The following is a 10,220-nucleotide window of genomic DNA, read 5'->3' as shown; positions in this document are numbered from 1 at the left end:
ACAACGAGCACACTCGGGCCCTTAAGAGAGCAGCCAGAAAAATGGAGCGCAACTGGAAGAAAACAAAACTAGAGGTATTTCGCATTTCATGGAAAGAGAGCTCAATTACTTACAGAGAGGCTTTAAAAGCTGCTAGATCTGCTTATTTTTCAACCCTATTAGAAGAAAATAAACATAATCCTAGGTATTTATTTGAAACGGTGGCTAAACTAACGAAAAATAAAGCTTCAAGCACCGAAGTTTCCAAGCAACACAGCAGTAATGACTTTATGAACTTCTTCACTTATAAGATTGATAATATCAGGGACAAAATTATAACTATGCAACCGTCTACTACAGTATCACATCAGGCAGTGCATTGTAGTCTCCCTGAGGAAAAATTTGATTCATTCGTTGCTATAGGAGAGGGAGAATTTACTAAACTCATTAAATCATCTAAATCTACAACATGTATGTTAGACCCTATACCGACTAAGCTACTGAAAGAAATACTTCCGGAGGTCACAGATCCTCTTCTTAATATCATTAATTCATCTTTGTCTCTAGGATACGTACCAAAAAACTTGATAAAGCAACTTGATCCTTCAGAATTAGTCAATTACAGGCCGATCTCGAATCTACCTTTTCTGTCAAAGATATTAGAAAAGGCGGTATCCTCACAACTGTGTTCCTTTCTTGAAAGAAATTATATCTGCGAGGATTTCCAGTCAGGATTTAGACCGTACCATAGTACCGAAACAGCTCTCGTTAGAGTCACAAATGATTTGCTCTTATCATCCGATCGTGGTTGTATCTCGCTATTAGTGTTACTCGATCTTAGTGCTGCATTTGACACCATCGACCACAACGTTCTTTTAAATAGATTAGAACATTATGTTGGCATTACGGGAAATGCACTAGCATGGTTTAAATCATACTTATCTGACCGTTATCAATTTGTAGCAGTAAATGAAGAGATGTCTTATCAATCACAAGTTCAGTATGGCGTACCACAAGGCTCAGTACTAGGACCGCTGCTGTTCACTCTGTACATGCTACCCTTAGGAGATATCATTAGGAAACATGCCATTAGCTTTCACTGTTATGCCGATGATACTCAGCTCTATATTTCTTCAAAACCGAACGAAACTTACCAATTCACAAAATTAACGGAATGCATAGCTGATATAAAAAATTGGATGACTTGTAATTTCCTACTTCTGAATTCTGAAAAAACAGAGTTTCTAATTATTGGACAAAAAACTTCCTCACGTAATAATCTAGAATACTGTCTAACACTTGATGGCTGCTCTGTTAAGTCTTCGTCGTCGGTTAGGAACCTGGGTGTGCTCTTTGATACCAATCTTTCATTTGAAAGTCACGTGTCTAGTATCTGTAAAATTGCATTTTTCCATCTTAAAAATATATCTAAATTACGCCATATGCTCTCATTGACAAATGCGGAACAGTTAGTTCATGCGTTCATGACCTCAAGGCTAGATTATTGTAATGCTCTACTGGGTGGTTGCCCTGCACGCTTAATAAACAAACTACAGCTGGTTCAAAACGCAGCAGCTCGAGTTCTTACCAGAACCAGGAAGTATGACCATATTAGCCCAGTTCTGTCAAAACTGCATTGGCTCCCTATTAAACATCGCATCAATTTTAAAATATTGCTGATTACTTACAAAGCACTGAATGGTTTAGCTCCGCAGTACTTGAGCGAGCTCTTAACGCATTATAGTCCGTCACTGTCACGGTTCATAAATCCATTGTCTTCTTCTTGTCTCGTGCTCTGTTGTCATGTGTGTGTTGTGCCTTGATTGTGTGGGCGGGTTCTCTGATCAGCGATCATCATCAATTAGCTCATCACTCCCGTCACCAGCTGCAGCTCATCTCATCACCCCATAAATACTCACCACTTTCTCATTTCCCCTGTCAGATCGTTGTATGTGGTTCCCGGTTGTGTTCCCAGTCTTCGTGTCGAGTTTGTGCCTGCCTTGTTCCTGTTCTGTTCGTGTTCCCTTGGATTCTGGATTATTCGTCACCTGGGAGACTCACCGCACCACTTCACCGTCTGCACTGGATCATCTGACCATCGGGGTCCCTGCGTTGCCATCCTGTGTCCCAGCTGTTGTTTGTTCTTTGTTAAGCCTTCTCAATAAATGAGTACACTTGCAATTGCTTCCTCATCTTTTACCGTTACAGAACGATCTGACCCTAAGCATGGAAGCAGCGAGTGGTCCTTCCAATCCTATGGAGGATTTCCTGAATCAATGCATGAAGAGGATGGACACGCAGGAGAAGAATCTCCATGAGACAGCTCGCGCTGTTCAGGCTCTGGTAACGCAGGTGTCCGGGCTCACCCAGCAGCTACAACAACCACAGGTTCCCGCTGCGCCACCCGCACCGCCGATTCCCCCACCACCACCAGCGGACCCATCCCAGTCAGAGCCCCGCCTGCCGGTTCCGGAGGCTTACGCAGGTGAACCCAATTACTGCCGATCCTTTCTGACCAGATGCTCTATGCATTTTTCTCTGCAGCCCCGGACTTTCCACGACGAGCGAACCAAGGTCGCGTTTGTTCTGGCGCTTCTGACTGGGAAAGCGGCGCTTTGGGGAACGGCGGTGTGGGAGAATCAGGAAGAATGCTGCTCCTCGTTCCAAAGGCTCTCAGAAGAAATGAAGCTGGTGTTCGACCGCTCCGTGTCCGGACGCGAGGCTGCCAGAGTACTAGCCGACCTTCAGCAAGGAGAGAGATCGGTATCTGACTTTTCGATCGAGTTTCGGACTCTGGCAGCCGAGAGCCAATGGAACGAGGAGGCGCAGTGGGACATGTTCCTGCATGGGCTGGCTGACCGCGTCCAACGAGAGATCTACGCCATGGACCTCCCGGCCAGATTGAGTGATCTCATTGCCCTGGCGATAAGAGTGGATGGTCGTCTTTCTCGAGCTGATCGACGTCTTCAGTCCCAGCGGGTCCCAGGAGGGATCGAGGGACCACGATCCAGAGAGAGGGACGCGGTCGGCCCCGTCGAAGATCACGAGCCCATGCAGGTGGGTCGAGCCCGGCTTTCCCGGGAGGAGAAGGAAAGGCGGAGATCCCAGGGCCTTTGCATGTACTGTGGAAGAGCGGGACACTTTGCTTACAACTGTCCGTTAAAAGGCCCAGCCCGGCAGTAAATATGAGGCTACTGTCGGGTGGGATCTCTGCCGAGAAGACCTCATCCACATCTACTTTCCTCCCGGTAAGGCTCCGATGGTCCTCTCACCGTCACGACTGTCGAGCACTTCTGGACTCTGGGGCTGAAGGTAATTTCATGGACTACACTTTTGCACTCAGGTTTCAAATTCCTCTCAAATCCCTCACTCATCAGATTGCAGTACACGCACTCAACGGTCAAGAACTCCCCACCATTTCACTTGCCACCGAAGACATCACCCTCATCACATCAGGCAACCACACCGAAACCATCTCCTTTTACATCATGGACACTCCCCTTGCACCCGTCGTCCTTGGTCATCCCTGGCTCACCCGTCATAACCCCAAAGTGGACTGGTCATCTCAGTCTGTGTCTTCGTGGAGTAGCTTTTGTCATAAGTCTTGTCTAGTGTCTGCCTGTCCGTCTGTTTCTGTCCCTGTGTTTCAGGAGGAGACAGTGGAGTTATCTAACGTGCCCGCGGAGTACCTGGACCTGAAGGAGGTGTTCAGTAAGTCTCGGGCTGCTTCTCTTCCTCCGCATCGTCCCTATGACTGTGCTATAGAGTTATTACCAGGTACGTCTCCGCCTAAGGGCAAGTTATATTCACTCTCGGTTCCGGAGAGAGAGGCCATGGAGAAATACATTTCTGATTCTCTAGCAACGGGGTTCATCCGCCCTTCCTCTTCTCCAGCGGGGGCGGGGTTCTTTTTTGTGGGGAAGAAGGATGGGTCGCTGCGACCTTGTATTGATTACCGGGGGTTGAACAACATCACGGTAAAGAATACTTATCCTTTGCCGTTGATGTCTTCAGCCTTCGAGAGGTTGCAGGGAGCATCTATCTTTACGAAATTGGATTTACGTAACGCTTATCATTTGGTCCGCATCAGGGAGGGGGATGAGTGGAAGACCGCTTTTAACACCCCCAGGGGGCACTTTGAATACTTGGTTATGCCTTTCGGCCTTTCCAACTCCCCAGCGGTCTTCCAGGCACTTGTCAATGACGTGTTACGAGACATGGTCGATCAGTTCATTTATGTCTACCTGGATGACATATTGATTTTTTCTTCGTCTCTCCAGGAACACGTGCAACACGTCCGACAAGTGCTTCAGAGGTTGCTAGAGAATGGGCTTTTTGTCAAGGCGGAGAAATGCGTTTTTCATGCACAGTCTGTTCCTTTCTTAGGTTACATCATCTCGGTTGAGGGAATGCGCATGGATCCTGACAAGGTTAAGGCTGTGGTGGATTGGCCAAACCCAGATTCCCGTAAGGCCCTACTGAGGTTTCTGGGGTTCGCCAATTTTTACCGGCGTTTCATTCGCAACTTCAGCCAACTAGCCGCACCTCTGACCGCCTTGACCTCCCCCAGTACTACGTTCAGGTGGTCAGACGCAGCCTCGGCTGCGTTTGCCAAACTGAAGGGTTGCTTTGTTTCAGCCCCCATTCTGATAACCCCTGATCCATCGCGTCAGTTCGTGGTGGAGGTCGATGCGTCAGAGGTGGGGGTAGGTGCAGTGTTATCCCAGCGTTCTCCTTCAGACGACAAGATGCATCCTTGCGCGTTTTTGTCACATCGTTTATCCCCTGCCGAGCGTAATTATGACATTGGCAACAGGGAGTTGTTGGCAGTCAAGTTAGCATTGGAGGAGTGGCGCCACTGGTTAGAAGGGTCGGGGGTACCTTTTATCGTCTGGACCGATCACAAGAATTTGGAATACATTCGGACTGCTAAAAGATTGAACTCCAGGCAGGCTCGGTGGGCTCTTTTTTTCGGTCGTTTTGACTTTACTCTCTCGTACCGCCCGGGTTCCAAGAACATCAAACCCGATTCTTTATCGCGCATTTTTGACCGTTCCGAACGCCCGTCTACTCCCGAGTGCATTTTACCAGAGAATCTATTCATCTCTTCACTCATATGGGAGGTCGAATCGAAGGTCAAGAAGGCCTTAGAAGGGGTAACGCCTCCGACTCGTTGTCCACCGAACCGTTTATTTGTGCCTGAGGGTCTACGGTCCAGCGTTATTCAGTGGGGTCATTGTTCCAATGTGGCTTGCCATCCAGGAGTTAATCGTACTCAATTTTTAGTCAAGCAACGATTCTGGTGGCCTGGTATGGCTCGTGACGTTCACAATTTTGTTTTGGCTTGTTCAGTCTGCGCCATGGGTAAGACTTCCTATCGACCCCCGGATGGGTTACTTCAACCGCTGCCGGTGCCTTCGAGACCCTGGTCCCATATCGCTCTAGATTTTATCACCGCCCTCCCACCCTCCCAGGGTCACACGGTAGTTTTAACCGTGGTGGACCGGTTCTCGAAGGCGGCCCATTTCATTCCCTTGCCCAAATTACCGTCAGCCAAGGAGACAGCGTTGATCGTCATTGACCACGTCTTTCGGCTTCATGGCCTCCCGACGGACGTGGTTTCTGACAGAGGTCCCCAATTTGTGTCCAAATTTTGGAGAGAGTTTTGTAGACTTCTGGGGGCGACTGTCAGTCTGTCCTCCGGGTTCCATCCCCAGAGCAATGGTCAGACCGAACGAGCCAACCAAGATTTGGAAAGAACGTTGCGATGTTTAGTGTCCAAGAATCCTTCCTCCTGGAGTCAGCAGCTGTCTATGGTGGAGTACGCCCACAACACGTTGCCAGTGTCATCCACGGGCCTATCACCGTTTGAGTGTAGTGTAGGGTACCAGCCACCTATCTTTCCTAGTCTGGAATCCGAAGTCGCGGTCCCCTCCGCCCACGCCTTTGTCCAGAGGTGTCACCGCACTTGGACTAGAGCCCGTGAGACTCTTCTCCAAGTGGGGGCGCGCACCAAGGCCAAAGCCGATCGCCACCGGCGTAGGCCTCCCGTATATGTCGTCGGTTCCAAAGTGTGGCTTTCTACTAAGGACATTCCGCTCCGCTCCGTTTCCAATAAGCTTGCTCCCAAATTTATCGGCCCGTTTTCTGTCACTAAAATCATTAGTCCAGTGACAGTCCGCCTCAATCTTCCTCCAGTGTACAGGAGGATTCATCCCGTCTTTCATGTGTCTAAAATTAAGCCCGTCTTTTTTGCACGCATTAATCCGCCAGCCCCGGTTCCCCCCCCGCCGCGACTCGTAGATGGGGAACCCACCTATTCGGTTAATCGTGTTCTGGACTCAAGGCGAAGGGGACGCGGATTCCAGTACTTGGTGGACTGGGAAGGTTACGGTCCGGAGGAGAGGAGTTGGGTGCCTGCCAGAGACATTCTGGATCACTCCCTTATCGATGATTACAATCGACAGGTAAGGGAGCCTGGGAACGCCAGGAGGCGTTCCTAGGGAGGGGGGTACTGTCACGGTTCATAAATCCATTGTCTTCTTCTTGTCTCGTGCTCTGTTGTCATGTGTGTGTTGTGCCTTGATTGTGTGGGCGGGTTCTCTGATCAGCGATCATCATCAATTAGCTCATCACTCCCGTCACCAGCTGCAGCTCATCTCATCACCCCATAAATACTCACCACTTTCTCATTTCCCCTGTCAGATCGTTGTATGTGGTTCCCGGTTGTGTTCCCAGTCTTCGTGTCGAGTTTGTGCCTGCCTTGTTCCTGTTCTGTTCGTGTTCCCTTGGATTCTGGATTATTCGTCACCTGGGAGACTCACCGCACCACTTCACCGTCTGCACTGGATCATCTGACCATCGGGGTCCCTGCGTTGCCATCCTGTGTCCCAGCTGTTGTTTGTTCTTTGTTAAGCCTTCTCAATAAATGAGTACACTTGCAATTGCTTCCTCATCTTTTACCGTTACAGTCACGTCTATTATGATCTCAAAATTCCGGCCAGTTGATAATACCTAGAATATCAAAATCGACTGCTGGCGGTAGATCCTTTTCCTATTTAGCACCAAAACTCTGGAACAGTCTTCCTACCATTGTCCGGGAAGCAGACACACTCTGTCAGTTCAAAGCCAGATTAAAGACACATCTCTTTGACCTAGCTTTCACATAATACATTATAGACTTCTATAATTTAATGTTAGGCTGCATATAGTAGGTCAGCCGGAACCGGGAACACTTCCCAAAAATCCTGATGTACTCGTTACATCATGAGAAGAATGGCATCTACGCTAATTTTAGTGTCTGTGTTTATCCCGAGGTTTTCCTGCAGCCTGCCGGATCCAGGCCGTATCCAGATCTGACGAAGGACCTTTGCCTGGACCGATGACAACGCAGTGCTGAAGTGCCAACTAGTCTCTCCCTATGGAGGATCCCACTACCACTCTACAGATAAGGCGTTGTCGGGAAAATTCGTCTCGCGGTCCTACCCCAAAGCAACAAATAAAATAAAATTCCTTATCAAAATTTATTTTTAAGGAAAGACAAGTATTCAGTTTAGGCTTGCCTTGTAGGGAATTCCAAACCTGCGTATATTCAAACGCACATAACTATAGAACCCATTCTAAATGCGCATCTGAACGCCATCAGTGTTTCTCACAGGTACGCGTTTAAAGTCTGTGTAGAGAGAATGGTGTCGTCTTAGCGGCCCCTAATTTAATAACAAATGATCATTGCGATGGCAGCAAAACAATTAAAACTAACTTTAGCTGGAAAATTACTTAACTCTGCTGTACAGCCGAAACAATCTCTGTTGCCTTAAATTATACGCTTATCTCTGTAAAGCTGCTTTGAGACGATCTACATTGTTAAAAGCGCTATATAAATGAAGATGACTTGACTTGACTTGACTTGAATTGCCTTAGTAAGTTTCACTGGATGAAGTTTACTACCAGAAACTTCTCCAAACTCGATCACCACTTTCCACTCTTCCATCCTATTAGCTTTCCGCACTTTTTTCAACTCATTCTGCTGTTCCGACTCACTGTGACTTGACTCAGAATTCTTCTTTCTTGTTCTCTTTGATGTTACCTCATGCCATTCTCCTTGCTCACCATCCGATTCACTCGCCATACTCTCAACAATTTGGGAATGTTCTACTCCCGGGCTCAAAGGCGCCATCCAACCCACACCAGCTCGACAGTCCCTTCTGTCCAGTACATTAAAGATGGACAGCCCTCTCTCCCTTCTCTCTTCAAAATGGCCTTTTATACTCAACTTTGGGAGCATGTGCCCCAATCAGCGCTCTAGCTCCTCCCCCTCCACACCTGCCGCTCATTTCTCTTTAATCACCCGGTGACACTTGTTTCTGCCACAGAATAAAACATTTTAAAAGATAATTGCTACTTTTTGGCCCTGTTTACACGATGGGAAAACGCAGATATTTCCCTGCATTTTGGCCTGTCATTTACACGAAAACGCCGTTTTTATCCCAGAAAACGATTATTTCTAAAAACTCCGGCCAAAGTGGAGATTTCTGAAAACGCCGGTTATGTGTTGCCGTGTCAACTGGGAGAAACGGGGTTTTAGGTTCTCAAACGTCACATTATGCGCCAGACAACGCTTACATCATGTGAGCGCCCTATGTTTAGAGTTTGTTTGGCTACTATTTGATCATGAATGCTGTTAAGGTGGTACTCATTTTTACTTTTGTGCAAACACTTTTGGCCTGTTTGCGTTTGCTTCGCTGTCTGTCGACACGAACGAACCTCGCGCCATATCTGTTGTTTTGAAAGGAACAGGCAGTCGCTCGTGCTCTTCGTTGTTGTCGATTTTGAGGATTCTGATTGGCTTGCATGGTTTTATCCTTCTTCCTACACTGCCGCCCATTGTATTTATGCAGGTTGATGTAAACGACAACTTTTTTTGAAAACGATGTTGTGTGCACAATGTTATTTTTGAAAACGGAGGGGGAGAAATATTCGTTTTTCTAAATACCCGGCTATATGTAAATGTGGCCTCAAGCTCACAATTGTGAGTTTACATCTTGCAATTCTGACTTTATTTCTCAGAATTGCGAGATATAATGTCAGAATTGCGTGAAATAAAGTCGCAATTGCGTGTTATAAAGTCAGAATTGTGAGATATAAAGTCAGAATTGCATCTTATAAAGTCAGAATTCTGACTTTTTTTTCTCAGAATTGCATGTTTATATCTCGTAATGCTGACTTATAATATGTAATTGGGAGATGTAAAGTCAGAATTGCATGATATAAAGTCACAATTGTGTGTTATAAAGTCAGAATTGTGAGATAAAAACTATTCTGAGGTAAAAAAAAAAGAAAAAATGTAATTCCTTAGAGTTGGTCTTTATATCTATAGTTGTGAGTTTATATCTCACAATTCTGAGAAAAGATTTCAGAATTCTGACTTTATAAGACGCAATTGCGACTATTTGTCACGTTAACTAAAGAAAACTAAGGGAGGACTCAAATGCAAAGGAATAAGGATTTATTTAATAAAAGAAACAAAGTAAAACAAAAACCCACAAGGGGGAACAACAACAACAACAACAACAACAACAACAACAACAACAACAACAACAACAACAACAACAAGGGTCACAGGAGAACAGGAGACGTGTACAAGACAACAATCCGACAAAGACTGCAAACACAAAGGAACTTATAAAAGGGACAAATCAGGCAGGTGATGAGGGAACAACAGGTGGGACAAATGAAACCAATAATGAGATAACAAGGAGGGTGGGGTCAAAACAGAGACAGGAACACAAACACCACATGTGGTACACGAGACAGGACAAGCATGTGACACTATTTCACTCAATTCTGACTTTATTTCATGCAATTGCGACTTTATTTCACACAATTCTGACTTTATATCTCACAATTCTGACTTTATTTCACACTATTGCGACTTTATTTCACACAATTCTGACTTTATATCTCGCAATTCTGAGAAATAAAGTCAGAATTGCAAGATGTAAACTCACAATTGTGAGATAAAAATGTGGCGGAAACAAGCTTGTAACGCTTACGTTAAGGCCTATGATGCTGTAGAGCTGCTATGATCTGTTGTAGAAACAGAATCGTAGAAACATGATGGTAATTAGATTAAGGTAATAAAACACATGAGGATTGCATGTGGAGTCCAATGATGTCCCATGATTCTCTAACACATTGATAGAACAAATAACTGTTATTAACCCTTATGTATTGTTGAAAAC

This window comes from Scardinius erythrophthalmus, assembly GCF_964197995.2.
Source record: "Scardinius erythrophthalmus genome assembly, chromosome: 1".
Taxonomy (NCBI): Eukaryota; Metazoa; Chordata; class Actinopteri; order Cypriniformes; family Leuciscidae; genus Scardinius; species Scardinius erythrophthalmus.
The sequence above is the reverse complement of the archived record's forward strand: the minus strand, read 5'-3'. Positions refer to the sequence as shown.